Genomic DNA, 14,559 nt, shown 5'->3' with positions numbered 1-14,559 from the left:
CTGACTCAAATCAGTTCATGGAGTCTCTCCTAACGAGCTGATGATCTGGTTCAGGTGTGTTAAATAATGGAGACATACAAAATGTGCAGAGCAGCGGGTCCCGAGGACTGGAGTTGAGAACCACTGTTTTAGGCCTTTATTCTGACAGGACAGATGAAGATACGGAAGGGGAGGGAGAGAATGGATCCCGGTCCCGCTGCGTCGAGGAGTAACCCTCTATATATGGACGCCCGCTCTACCAACTGAGCTATCTGGGCGCCCGGGTTTCTCTTTTTTAAATTAAAATGTATATGAAGTAAATTAAACCCAATATAAAATATTGTGGACAGGTGAGGGAGGGGCTGGAAAGGGCATATCTGCTGTACCTGCACCTAAAAAACCCCAAACATGAATAACACTTGAATAGGTTTTCTAAGTGTCCCAGTCTGCCATTAAAGGTTTACCAAGTCATCCATCGTGTTTTTTATTCGTTTCTTCTATATAGAGCTATTGAACTATTCAGAATAGTACCATATGAGGGGCTAAGACATTTGGTTCATAATTAAAAATTACGCAGAAGGTAAATGTTTGGAAAGTGTCCGACTTCACCAGTATTCACCCTATATTATTATCAATGCATAAATTGGAGGAATTGACAGGATTACATTTCACTGAATTTTTATTTCATGTGATTTCACGTGACAAATACATTTGACTGAAATACCTGCAGAACTATTGATTGTCCCATCAGCCAAAGCTGTATTTGTGTTTACTGATAATAGTTAATTTTAGTATGTTAACACGCTAAAATATTAGCATTGCCATTGTGAGCATGTTAGCATGATGAGGTTAGCATTTAGCTCAAAAGAGTACAGCCTCACAGAGCTGTTGGCATGGCTGCAGACTTTGTCCTGCACATTTAAAACGTCAGTCCGCAGGTCACACTGTTTCTGAGAGATCACCCTGCTTCTTTTTTTTCACCTCCTTCTTGCAATAAATAAATATAAGGTGGAGTTTGTCCCTCAGAGACAAATATAAAGACAGAAACCACAGACCAGCCTCAGAGGATCACACACACGTTTCTACTGCAAGCACACTAATGCTGTTGTTTTATTATTCCAGATAAGTAGGCTACAGGTTAACTCATTCTGGCCAACATGACCTTAAATTATCCGGTAATGTCATCCAGCTTAAAGCAACACTATGTAGCTTTTCAACCTTCATAATATATTTCCAAGACCCTTGTGTTGGTACATGGACTTACAATAGGTTGAATGACACGTCTGCCATAGCCTGACGGGGTCTGTATCGCTTTTACTGGCACTATGTAACTACGGGGTTCGGGTAGTAACCCGAGCACAAAAATAACTACAAAATTCAACTGCTTTACGGCATACGTCACTTCCCCCACCACTTCCTCAAATTTGGACGTGAGCGTTTATATACTGTCTATGGACGTGAGAGGCCAACCAGCGTGTGGCATGGCATGTTTTTGTCATGGGGGCTGTTTACACCTGGCCACTTCATGTGTTTTCTCAAATTGGATAGCTATCTGATCATGAAAAGACCAGGTGTAAATGCCCTCCGAAACGCATTCAAGAAGGATTTGAATCCGATCGCTCAAACCACTTCAGAAGGAGGTCTGAGACGCATTCCAGACGAAACTGGACAAGTGTAAATGCATCTGGTTGTTGAAACCACATATGTAAAGTGTACTCCTCCCAAAAATATGTTATAGCCAGATATGACGAAGCTACTGGAACACGCATCACCGCAGACGAGCAGCTGAGCATCTAACGTTATTCATCAAGCCAACGTGCAAACTATCGCAAATCAAAGTGAAAGTAAGTCGCAGACGCTTAACACACAATCATCATCATTAAAAGTAAATAAATGAAATGATCTTACCAGGGCTGTTACTGCTCTCTCTTATTGCGGTCTTTGATTTAGAAATTTTAGCTGATGATCAATAAAATGCAGCTCATATCTGTTGCTTTCAGTGACGTGCACTGGCGCGGGAATTGAAGATCGGATTTAAATCCGTTTTGCAAAAACACATTTATGTGACCAGGTGTAAATGGACCAGAAGTAAGCCTATCTCTAAACGGCGTGTACAAGTTTGGTAGGAGCTACATTCTTGCAAGTAAATAATACATGATTAGACAGACAAAATCATCTTTTAGGCTAACTAGCCTAATGACTGCAGGCTGATAGTCATGTTTGTTTATTTATTTTTCTGGTGAAAGTGTCTTGCCTCAGGCTATAATGCAAATCGATTCTTCAACTTTGCAGATTCATCTATGGTAGCTTGATATTATAATATTGACGATATATGGCTATTACCTACCATTACCTAATATAATGACGCTGGCTTGTAAACGTGAGCTACGCGATCTTTTGGCGTTTGAAAAAAAATAAAACCCATGAAATTATATTCATATGACATGCTGAAATATATGCCACTGTACCTGGGATGAAGACATTTCACACGCAACGCAGGCAGTCTGCCCGAGAGATGAGAACTCCTGCAGAGTTCGGGGTATCGGCTTACGACAGTAGTAGAAGACAATACTGTTTCCCAACTGTAGGGGGACCCCGAGAGCAAAAGTTACTTGGTGTTGCTTTAAGTTCTTTGAACACAGTTAGAATTTGTTTCATTTTGTTGAATTATCTTGAATCACAGTGTGCTTAATTTGAATGGATGTGTGTGTATTTCATGTTTACTAGTTCCATTTGGGCGTATTCACATTAAGCGCCTCTTCATTATTGGGTTTTATTATGTGGTGTAGTGCGAGGAATTTGCTGGGATGTCCAGGGTTAGCAGAGTGGAGCCGGCGTATGCCAATAGTTAAATTTTGTTTAAGCTAAGCTCACATTTGTGGGCAAAGCCAATTGCTGTTGACCACAGCTTGAACTGTAAGATGGAAGAAAGAATAACTACTTGTGTTTCTGAATTTCCATTCCATGCAGAATATAGAGTTACAGTAATACAGCAGGATGATATGAAGGCATGAACAACTTTCTCCAGACAAACAAATTATTTGATTTTGTAGATTCTTCTCATCTTAAAAAAGGGAGACGAAGTAAACCCTTGTACTTGTTTTTTTTTTTTAAGGCAGACAGTTTGGTATCAGTTGCCCTGAATTCACGTTTTCTATTAGTATTGAATGACAGGTTGTGACAGTTAATTTAACTAAATCTTATACTTGACATTTTTGCAAGATTGCTGCAGTCGACAGAAAACAAGCTATAATGTAAGTTAATAGGGCAATTTTCCAGCTTGTATTTACCTTCACTAAAGTGCTCGTTTTGCTGCTGACAGACTCAGATTATTATTCTAAGTGTCTGACAACAACAGGATTTTTAAGGAGGTCCACCTTTCTGTTCAAGAGTAAAACACTCTCTAAAATAGTGTTTGCCAAACTAACCAGACTTCATGTAAATAAACAGTAATTTTAGCATAGTAAAACACACTTCATTCAAAGTCGACAGAAAGAAAATAAAACTATTAGAAGCCGTTTTGGGTTGTCTTTCCACTTTTCCAACCATCACAACTGTAGTTTTGGTTGAAATAAACACATAGTTTACTGTGAAAATATGTTGGCTCTATACACACTAAAAGTATTGCTTTTTTAAATGGAGTCTGGTGGCTAGTTCCGCTAGCAACTTCAGAGCTTTTTCTGGTTAAGCAGAAAGGTCTCAAAGAGGTTTTTAAAGGTCTATCTCTGTAGGGATCCTTTCCATAATGGTGTCACTTAGAATAATAATAATCTGAGCCTTTCAGTGGCAAAACTAGCACTTTTGTGAAGGTAAATACCAGCTGGGCTGGTATATAAAAAAATAATATAGAATTCATAGACAATTGGAAAAGTTTTTGGGGCAAACCTGACCTGTTGAAAAGAGATGGTATTCATCCCTCCTGGGATGGTGCTGCTCTTCTCTCTAGTAATATGCTGTGAGTGTGTTTGTGTGCTTCGGTGCTGTAAGCTCCGTCTTAGCCTTATATTTCTTTGTTTTGAACCATCATTTTACTACCATTTCTAGTTGTTTATACTACTACATTTTACCCAACATCTCAGATTAACCTGACATCGCTAGCTTTTGTTATTAGTACTACTAGCACAAAACGCTAGTAATTCGCTAGCCTGTTAACGCGCCACCCGTGCGCTCAGCTATTTTATTTATTTATTTTTCTCTCGCGCGTCCGCGCCTTTGAGTTCATAAAAAGCTCAGGTGAGTAAGAATCACTCAACAAACACGGTGAGTAATGTCTTGTCCTGTTATTGTCACTTGCACTTCATGTCACATGTTTAGTATAGCCTTCTCTGTCGACAATATAGGATTTATATGTGATAAATGTAAGGAGACAGTTAGGTTGACAGAGAAGATTTCAGAATTAGAAACACGCATCCAAACTTTAATTGAGGATAGTAAGAGTGCTAGAGCTTCAGATACTATTTTGGATGCGCATAGCGTGAACACTTTACATGAGTCGGTTCTGGCTGAAGTAGAGCCCGTGCAGCCGGGCAAATGGGTGACAGTGAGGGATCGCTCTAGTCGCGGATCTAAAAACCACTCTTCCGTTCCGATTACCATAACAAATCGATTTGCCCCGCTCAGTGAAACACCCACTGAGAATGATTGTGCCCTAGTTATTGGCGATTCTATTACATGGAACGTGAAAATAGAGACACCAACCACCATAGTCACATGTTTGCCGGGAGCCAGAGCGCCTGACATCAAAGCAAATTTAAAAGTGCTGGCTAATGCTAATCGTAAATTCTCTAAGATCATTATTCATGTCGGCACTAATGATGTTCGACTCCGCCAGTCGGAGATCACCAAAATTAATATTAAAGAGGTGTGTGAACTTGCAAGTACGATGTCAAGGACTGTAATTTGCTCTGGCCCCCTTCCTGTTCGCAGGAGTGATGAGATAGTTAGTAGATTATGTTCGCTTAACGGTTGGCTGTCTCGGTGGTGTCCGCTTAATAATATAGAATTCATAGACAATTGGAAAAGTTTTTAGGGCAAACCTGACCTGTTGAAAAGAGATGGTATTCATCCCTCCTGGGATGGTGCTGCTCTTCTCTCTAGTAATATGGCTCATAGTCTTAGAGCTCAAACATGACAATCTGGGGCTCAGGTCAGGAAGCAGACAGACTGGCTTAACCGACCGTCTGCTAGCGGCCTCGCGTCACCAAGGTCAGATAAATCCTATCACATAGAGCCTCTTTCACCTAGCTATCATCATTAGGGGTGTAACGGTACGTGTATTCGTACCGAACCGTTTCGGTACAGGGCTTTCGGTTCGGTGCACGTGTGTACCGAATGACCAAAAGCAATATTTTGTGTGCGGAACATAGGTACATTTTCGTGTTTCCACACGAACATATTAAGTGGCGGAAGTCTCCGCGTTCAGCGCAAATCCCGCCCTGCAGCTGATTCTAAAGGTTTACCAGTTTTACCCGTCGTCACTCTAACCTAAACCAATGAAATCGACTGCAGGGCGAAAAAAAAGTTTTTCCGCTCCGTGTGCGCCGCCGCACGCGCGCGCGCGCGTGTGTGTGTGTGTGTGTCTGCGCCATGGTCTGCGCGCTGCGCTCTCTGCTCAATGTTCAATGTTCAATGTTCGACTCCGTGTTTGCGCTGCGCGTTCTGCTCTGTCGTTAACGGCCCAAACACTCCAATCATGTACCGATCACGCACTGGAAAAGCAAAGTCCGCTCAAATAAGGTGAAATTTCTCAGTACTAGTGGACTTCTGTTTGCTGAGCTGGTATAGTCATGCTGGCAACAATGGTAAAATGACCTGCTCTGATCACATGCTCTGGTAATAATAGCTTTGTAGGAATATATTTTATTTTGATAATTAGTAAAAAAAAAAAAGGAAAAGAAAAAAAAAATCTTAAATTGATTGTTGATTGATTATTGAAAAATAATAATACATTGATATATATGTTTAATATTATTTTAATATAGGGCTATTTTCTGTTCCTTTTTTTCCCCGGTGTTTCATTTAATTAGGTGATTATAAGTTTAATTATTGATGATTACAAGCTTGGAGGAATTGCAATTAATTACAGCAAATTGTGCAATTAAAGTTCATTTTTTTTCCCAGTCTTAATTTTTAAATATGAGCAGGCCTACAAGCTGGGATTGGTAATGCTAAACTGTAATCATAGTTATTTATTTATATTTTTCATTAAATTTATTATGTGATATTGGTTTGAGACAGAGTATTTTATTTAGTGGAGAACTTTGCAGCAGTATTTTATTTCTTATTCTTTTTTTTATTTTATATATATTTTATTATATTAAAAAGTGTTTAAAAAAGTGTAAACAAATTGTTAAAAAAGTTTATAGTAATAAACAACCTGCAGTTTAATGTTTGCATTTCTTTTCCTTACTGTACCGAAAATAAACCGAACCGTGACTTTAAAACCGAGGTACGTACCGAACCGTGATTTTTGCGTACCGTTACACCCCTAATCATCATATAGAGACTGTGTCTGTTCCCCGAACTTGGAAATCCAAAAAACGTTTAAACCCATCTAAGGTTAAAAATTTAATTGATGTTCAACAAATAAAAAACAGCTATATTACAGATGAGCAAATGATAAAGCTTGGGTTGCTGAATATTCGCTCGCTTACTTCAAAAGCACTCGTTGTTAATGATATGATTTCAGATAATAACCTAGATGTGCTGTGTTTGACAGAAACCTGGCTAAAACCAAACGATTACATTACTTTAAATGAGTCCACCCCGCAAGATTACTGTTATAAACATGAGCCTCGTCTGAAACGCAAAGGGGGTGGTGTTGCTGTAATTTATAGAAATAGTTTCAAAACCACTAAGAAATCAAGTTTTAAATATAATTCTTTTGAAGCATTGGTGCTTAATGTAAAAATATATAGTGTAAAAGATTAATCACGTTGGAGATTTGTGCTGGCTACTGTATACAGGCCACCAGGGCACCATACAGACTTTATCAAAGAATTTGCGGACTTTCTATCAGAATTAATATTGACTGCAGATAAAGTACTAATTGTTGGTGATTTTAATATACACATCGATAATGAAAAAGATGCATTGGGATTGGCATTTAAAGACATTGTAAATTCAATTGGAGTTAGACAACACGTGTCAGGACCTACTCATCGTCGTAATCATACTCTAGATCTAATATTATCACACGGAATAGATGTTGATGCCGTTGAAATTCTGCAGCAGAGCGATGACATCTCAGATCATTATCTAGTCTCGTGTAAACTTCATTTAGCCAAGGCTGCAAAGCCGACTCCGTGTTTCAAATATGTGAGACCTATCACTTCTGCCACTAAAGATTGCTTTATTAATAATCTTCCTGATCAGTTTCATCATCTCAGCATCCCGGATAGCTTAGAAAAACTAGATATTACAACAGAAACTTTTAACTCTCTCTTTTCTAGCACTTTAGACACAGTTGCTCCGTTGCGCTTAAAGAAGATTAAAGAAAATAGTCCAATGCCGTGGTACAACGAGCACACTCGGGCCCTTAAGAGAGCAGCCAGAAAAATGGAGCGCAACTGGAAGAAAACAAAACTAGAGGTATTTCGCATTTCATGGAAAGAGAGCTCAATTACTTACAGAGAGGCTTTAAAAGCTGCTAGATCTGCTTATTTTTCAAACCTATTAGAGTTCTCAACGGGCCTGAAAATTACAACCCGACCCGACCCGGCCCGTGGCTTTTAAAGCCCGGACCCGATGTAACCCGACACATAACCATGAATTATCTGCCCGAACCCGGCCCGCGGCCCGACGCCGCGTCTGTTTGTTTTTTTCTCACACACGTATTATCATGACCAGCAGATGGGAATTCAAATCAACCTTTAATGTTCACGCCTTTTAACAATACAAACAATACAAACAACTGAAACAATAAACTTTAAATATATAAATAGGCTGTAGTAGCGACGGTGAATTCACCTGCGGCAAGTTTACTTCTCACCAACTCCATCTTCTTCTCCAGGCTAAAGGCGTGCACGCAGCGGCGTCAGGTCTGCCCCCGCCCCTCTCCATGATGCACGTTACAGGCAGCAGCCAGACTTTCTTTACGGTGAACAGCAGCGATGATTAATAAATGTTTTTTTTTACTGAGCGGAAAAGATTAAGCCCGAGGTCCGACCCGACCCGAGTCATTTGATTATATTTTCGACCCGAACCCGGCCCGAACCCGCGGGTCCCGTCGGGTTTGTCGGGCCGACCCGACCCGTTGAGAACTCTAAAACCTATTAGAAGAAAATAAACATAATCCTAGGTATTTATTTGAAACGGTGGCTAAACTAACGAAAAATAAAGCTTCAAGCCCAGAAGTTTCCAAGCAGCACAGCAGTAATGACTTTATGAACTTCTTCACTTATAAGATTGATAATATCTGGGAGAAAATTATAACTATGCAACCGTCTACTACAGTATTGCATCAGGCAGTGCATTGTAGTCTCCCTGAGGAAAAATTTGATTCATTCGTTGCTATAGGAGAGGAAGAATTTACTAAACTCGTTAAATCATCTAAATCTACAACATGTATGTTAGACCCTATACCGACTAAGCTACTGAAAGAGATGCTTCCAGAGGTCACAGATCCTCTTCTTACTATCATTAATTCATCTTTGTCTCTAGGATACGTACCAAAAAACTTTAAGCTGGCTATGATTAAACCGCTTGTTAAAAAAACGCAACTTGATCCTACAGAATTAGTCAATTACAGGCCGATCTCGAATCTACCTTTTCTGTCAAAGATATTAGAAAAGGCAGTGTCCTCACAACTGTGTTCCTTTCTTGAAAGAAATGATATCTGGAGGATTTCCAGTCCGGATTTAGACCGTACCATAGTACCGAGACGGCTCTCATTAGAGTCACAAATGATTTGCTCTTATCATCCGATCGTGGTTGTATCTCGCTATTAGTGTTACTCGATCTTAGTGCTGCATTTGACACCATTGACCACAACATTCTTTTAAATAGACTATTTCGCATCGGGTCCCGTTCAGCCTGTCGGGGTTGTTATTCGCTATAACAACCGCCTCTCTATACATTATCCCTTACATAAAAAATGCAACAATACGTATCGTGGATAGTTCATCCAAAATAAAAAATGACTGTGTGAGAAAAAAAATCATGTTTTCAGACTGCATTAAACTACTATATAATGTTTATTATAATGTATAATAACGCAATGGGGGAATATTTGTGGGTCTTGATAATGCCAAACGTCTTATGTTACCAGAATTTCATAGCTGAGGGTACAAGAGTAGTTCTGTGCGCATTGTGCGGATTACTGGGGAGGGTATATGTAACCTTTTTGACTCTGCCTATTAAAGGTTTGAACAAGTTTTTTTTTTTTTTTTTTTTTTTCTCCAGGCCGATCGTCCATGTACTGCAGAGTGGATGCGACTGTGCCCATCTTGCGCCTATGGTTTGATGAAGAGGCTGAAATAAAGCAGGACCTACGCTTGACCAGGAGAGCCATGAACAGCCTACAGAGGCTTCTAGACAGGAGTCAAGATCATGGCTGGGGAAATCAACTTGAGGTCCTCATATATACATATTTGTTTGGCACACGGACTCTCATAACGGGTGGTAGCAAGTGTTTTCAATGTCCCCAAGGCAACAGTATATCGAGTAATACACAAGGTGGCACAGAATATTTGGAACAATCTAAACAAAGTTATCTCCTTCCCACAACATGAGCTGCAAGCTGTGGGTCAAGGATTTGTGGCTCTATCAGGGACCCCTGCATTCCACAACGTTGTAGGGGCGATAGATGGCACACACATTCGGATTAAACCACCAGATCTACATCGTCTAGACTACCTTAACTACAAAGGCTTTTACTCGATCAATATGCAGGCCATATGTGATGCAGATGGAAGGTTCCTGGACATCTTCGTGGGTTACCCAGGGTCAGTCCATGACACGCGTGTGATGAAAAACAGCTCCATTTACACATCTGGACGTTACCCCCCGCCGGGATACATTATTCTGGGTGATGGTGGGTACCCCTGCCTCCAGACCCCTATATGCCTGCTCACACCATACAAAGAGCCAGTACGTGGACGAGTGCAGCAACGCTTCAATCACCGCCATTCAAAGGCACGCAGCATAATTGAGCGAGCCTTTGGAGTAATGAAAACACGGTGGAGGTCAACTCTGTTCCGGGCACTGGAAGTCAAACCTACCTTTGCACCTCAGGTAATTGCTAGCTGTGCATTCTTACACAATGTGTGCTTGGACAATGGGGACACACTGGATCCTGACGAGGATATTACCAGGGATGATCTTGACCCCCATCCTCTCCATGAACCAATGGCACTTAACGAAGCCTCAGGGAATGCTGCACGAGACGCACTGGCTGCCCAAGTTTCCGGGGATGTGCAGGCCACATGAAGAGACATGTTGCACTGTTGATTTTCCTTCAATAAAGTTATTATATTATAAAATAAATTCTATTATAAAATGAATAACAACTTTTTCATGGTGTGATCTGTTTTCCTAAATCTGTCATTCAAATTATTTTTTGTCTTTTTAAGTTTGGCAGACTGATCAGATATGCCAGGCTGAATCATACCATGCCTGTCCTTCTGGTGTATTTTGATGTTGAGAGAGACCTTCGACCCAACTACCGCCTTTCAAGAAAATCAATGGATGGCTTGATGGATATTCTGCACAGGCACCAGGACCATGGCTGGGGATCTTATTTGGAAGTCCTAATATTTGTATATTGGATTGCACATGGACTGTCTCTGTGCCAAAATCGACAGTGTGCCGTGTGGTGCACAGAGTTGCTCAGAAAATTATGGACATTGCAGGTAAAGTGATTTGCTATCCACATCATGATGAACTTGAAGAAGTTGGCCTGCGATTTGGATGCCTTGCTCGGCATACAGCATTTGACAAGGCTGTAGGGGCAATAGATGGATGCCATATTCGTATCAAGCCTCCAAATCGTAACAAAGAGGACTATTTTAATTACAAACAATTCTATTCTATCCAAATGCAAGCCACCTGTGACTCTCAGGGACGTTTCCTCAACATCTTTGTTGGTTTTCCTGGCTCTGTACATGATACCCGTGTTCTAAAAAACAGCCCACTTTATGTTAATGCTGAGTACCCCCCACCTGGCTTTTTTCTTCTTGGTAATGGGGGATATCCCTGCATACAGTCCCCCATAACCATCATCACACCCTACAAACTGCCACTTCAAGGAAGGGTCGAGGAACGCTTCAATCACAGCCATTCACGTGCGCATTCAATTATTGAACGAGCCTTTGGTATGATGAAGGCACGCTGGAGGGCAACACTCTTCAAAGCCTTAGAAGTAAAGGTTGGCTTCTGCACAGAGGTGGTCACTGCCTGTGCATTCTTACACAATGTCTGCCTTACCCATGGTGATGTCCTGGAACCAGAGCCAGCTTATGATGCCTTACCACAACCACCAACAGCAGATTCTGGACAGGAGACAAGTGGCAACCAGTTGCGGGCGAGACTCGCGGCACATGTATCAGCACCCCTTAATGTTCAAGGGCACCTTTTGGAACATGACTACATAATTTAATTCAAAGTACCTCATACCTCAACACACACATTGTTGTCATGAGTGTAGAAAGTTAACACCTTAAAGGTTGTATCAGCGATTTCAGGCCCAAACATAAACGATCACATTCATCTAATCTTTCCTAACGATCCGCTAGCTGCCCGCCCCATAAGCATCTCTGTAGGCAGCCTAGGCTCTGAGATCTGCACACAAAAACAATTGGTTTCACCAACACTCAAAACCTAAATAAATAGTGTTCCAACCAATCATGTTGTGAGGTTTTGCGCTCGTGCACGGCTGCCTATGACGGCTGCACGCGAATACCTCACAACACCCGCCCCTGTCGATGATTGGTTGGAACACTATTTATTTAGGTTTTGAGTGTTGGTGAAACCAATTGTTTTTGTGTGCAGATCTCAGAGCCTAGGCTGCCTACAGAGATGCTTATGGGGCGGGCAGCTAGCGGATCGTTAGGAAAGATTAGATGAATGTGATCGTTTATGTTTGGGCCTGAAATCGCTGATACAACCTTTAATTATTCCATTGGTCTGATATTGCACATCAACATGTACCTATCTATTTATTATTAGTTATTTCTATTATTATTTATTTATTTATTATTATTTATCTATTTATATCTATCTATTTTGCTTGACATTGTTTACTGTTTATATATTTTGTTATCTGTATTTTGTAAAATAAAAAATGTTGTCGATTACCTAGCATCTGTAAATACCAAATTTATCTGTCCTGAAAATGTTAATACATCTATGGTTATAAGCCTACACCTGGTGGTATTGTTCTGCATTGTCAGCTCATTTATTTTGTTATAAACCTGTCTTGAAGTACTTTGTTTCAGTAAAAAAAAAGTGATTTTTCTAAATGATAAATGTTGCCCTATTAACTTACATTGTAGCTTGTTTCACCGCTGCCGACTGCAGCGATCTTGCTTAATACTGGACCAATGTCAAAGAATGTTGTTCCCATCAGTCACTTAGACACAAAAAGGTTGAAAGGTTGAACCAAGTTGAAATAAACGGTAGTTACCCTTTAATATCATCACAGCATTTTAAGGAACCTAACTTAGAATCAGTATAGTTGACAAGAAGGTTCAAGAATACAAGAAGAAATGATATATGTACAGTATAATCAGCAGAAAACGTCTTCTAATTACAGTACAGGCCAAAAGTTTGGACACATTACTATTTTTAATGTTTTTGAAAGAAGTTTCTTCTGCTCATCAAGCCTGCATTTATTTGATCAAAAATACAGAAAAAAATGTAATATTGTGATATATTATTACAATTTAAAATAATTGGTTTTCAATTTATTATACTTTAAATTATCATTTATTTCGGTGATGCAAAGCTGAATTTTCAGGATCATTACTCCAGTCTTCAGTGTCACATGTGACATCCAGTCAATCACATGATCCTTTAGAAATCATTCTAATGTTCTGATTTATTATGAGTGTTGGAAACAGTTCTGCTGCCTAATATATTTGATGAATAAAAGGTTAAAAAGAACTGCATTTATTCAAAATAATTTTTTTTTTTTAATATAAATCTTCTTTATTATCACTTTTTATCAATTTAACACATCCTTGCTGAATAAAATTATTGATTTATTTAAAAAAAATAAAGAAAAAAATTACTGACCCCAAATTACTGACCAGTAGTGTATATTGTTGTTATAAAAGATTTCCATCTTGAAAACATTTGCTTCTTTTTTTTTTTTTTTCTTTTTTCTTTTTCTTTTTTTTTTATTCATCAAAGTATCCTAAAAAAGTATGACAGGTTATGAAAAAATATTAAGCAGCAGAACTGTTTCCAACTTTGATAATGAATCATCATATTAGAATGATTTCTAAAGGATCATTTGATAGACTGGAGTAATGATCCTGAAAATTCAGCTTTGCATCACCGAAATAAATGATAATTTAAAGTATAATAAATTGAAAACCAATTATTTTAAATTGTAATAATATATCACAATATTACATTTTTTTCTGTATTTTTGATCAAATAAATGCAGGCTTGATGAGCAGAAGAAACTTCTTTCAAAAACATTAAAAATAGTAATGTGTCCAAACTTTTGGCCTGTACTGTATGTAACCAACGAGGAGCATGAAAAACAGGGCCAGAAAGAATCAATCCCTGTATCATATTTATAACCTCCACAACCCTCTTATCTCCTGCAGACAGTATTCCTTATCTAGTTACTTATTTAAGGTTATTCCCATGAATGACCTAAGAGCACAAGAAGACATGCAGCTTCACACCTTGTTCTAAGGCTGCAGATATGGCCCAAATAATCATGATCAGTTACCCTCTTCATACACAAGATGGCAGTATAGGCTACAAGCAGTGTTGTCAGTTCTGGCCCTCTGAAGCGCCACAATGGTGAAAAGAAGAGCAAAATGACCACAAAGACACAAAATGTAAGGGGTTAGAGGATGTTTTACAAGTTCGTCCAGGGGCCTGTTGTCTCAAAATCTCTCCATGGCTGGAGGATATTTGGAGTTATAATAACAGAAATGTATTAATATTATTTATTTTTAGAATATTTAAAGTTGTTTACTTGGCAATTTTAAATTTGAGTCCTAAAATATTCCCTCATTTGAAAGTTGTTTAACCTGTGCCTGTCATTGTCAAGTGTTGTGACCATAGACTGTATAAGTAGGGCTAGGAATCGATTCCAAAAAGGGAAATCGACGACTCTTTAAGATTTTTTTTTAACACAAAGCGCGGCCTGTAGCCGATTTCATTTGTCAACACAATCACGTCACCTGTAAAGAAATAAAGTTCAGACTAAATAAATGGATCCAGTCGTGACACAGAGTATGGTTTAGGGTAGGATGATTATTTCAGCATTGTGTGTAGGCAATCAGCGCAATGACTGACCCAATGAAATCATTAGAATCGGTTGCTGGGCAGGGTTTGATCTTACTCGTTGTAGTTTAGGACAAGAAGAAAAAATCTGATTTATTAAATCAATCGACAACA

At 39.3% G+C, this 14,559-nt stretch overlaps 1 protein-coding gene across 1 annotated transcript in view; it reads right to left on the bottom strand.

Moving 5' to 3' along the window:
• Positions 1–14,559, bottom strand: part of spred1 (sprouty related EVH1 domain containing 1) — a 100,968-nt gene that overhangs the window by 28,957 nt on the left and 57,452 nt on the right. The window lies entirely within an intron of this gene.

This window comes from Scardinius erythrophthalmus (genome assembly GCF_964197995.2).
Source record: "Scardinius erythrophthalmus genome assembly, chromosome: 19".
In the NCBI taxonomy this organism is placed as follows: Eukaryota; Metazoa; Chordata; class Actinopteri; order Cypriniformes; family Leuciscidae; genus Scardinius; species Scardinius erythrophthalmus.
Note: the sequence above shows the minus strand (reverse complement) of the source record. Positions and strands in the feature narration are given on the sequence as shown.